This window comes from Pristiophorus japonicus, unplaced genomic scaffold (assembly GCF_044704955.1).
Source record: "Pristiophorus japonicus isolate sPriJap1 unplaced genomic scaffold, sPriJap1.hap1 HAP1_SCAFFOLD_472, whole genome shotgun sequence".
Lineage (NCBI taxonomy): Eukaryota > Metazoa > Chordata > Chondrichthyes > Pristiophoridae > Pristiophorus > Pristiophorus japonicus.
The window spans coordinates 308182-309098 of NW_027254377.1; positions in this window are offsets into that span (position 1 = coordinate 308182).

Consider the following 917-nt stretch of genomic DNA (forward strand, 5'->3'; position numbering starts at 1 on the left):
TAAAGGTGATTTCAAAGAATGACGTGGCGTTAAATTCAGATCAAGGTTACGATGTGTTTCGGTGTGAAACAAGTGGATTGAAAAGGACAATAATGACACCAAGCATTACGATGCAGCGATGCAGCAATGCAGCATTACCTGTTGGTCCAGTGATTAGGATTCGGCGCTCTCACCACCGCGGCCCTGGGTCGATTTCCGGCCAGGGAAATTGCACTTCCATCAAAATTAAAACCTTATAAGAAAGAGTTACATGCATCTCATGTGGAAAAAAAGATTCGTTGATTTAAACATCATTAATTAATCCATTGTAGAACTTCAATCATTTAATTTGCCCTGAGTACGTGAGGAACTTTTATCCCGACCTCATTGTATTTTAGTAGCATGGTCCAGCCCCGGTATCTCCACCTGTGAAAGTAGGAAACTGCTGGAAATACACAACAGGACGGGTAGCCTTTGACAAACAATTAAACCCAGGTTACAGACTCTCTCCCTTCCCCTGCCCTTTGCGGGACACTTGTTCCCCTTTAATTTTACAGACTGACTGAGTTCACTAACCGCGGGGAGAGAGTAGGTGTCTCCGCGGCCCCACTGTGCTAACATGGAAGATAACACGATGGGGATGTGGGGTGGTGGGTGGGGATCAGTGACATGTTTGTGTAAAGGGCAGCGGAGGAGAAGGATTGACAGCTGTCAGTGAGGGACAGAAGTTGTTTAAGGTGAGCCAACACATTCCCGATCAGCACAGAAGGCATTCACTGGTCAGCTGCCCTCTGCTGTACTTCTGGTCAGAGCGGTTTCCGCAGTGGAGCCGTTATCACATTTGCTTTCCACGTGAAAGGATCCCGTGCAGGAAGATTATGTTTAAACTTTCTGTGGATGAACAGCCATGGGCGAGTTTATTCTCCTGTCAAAAGGGT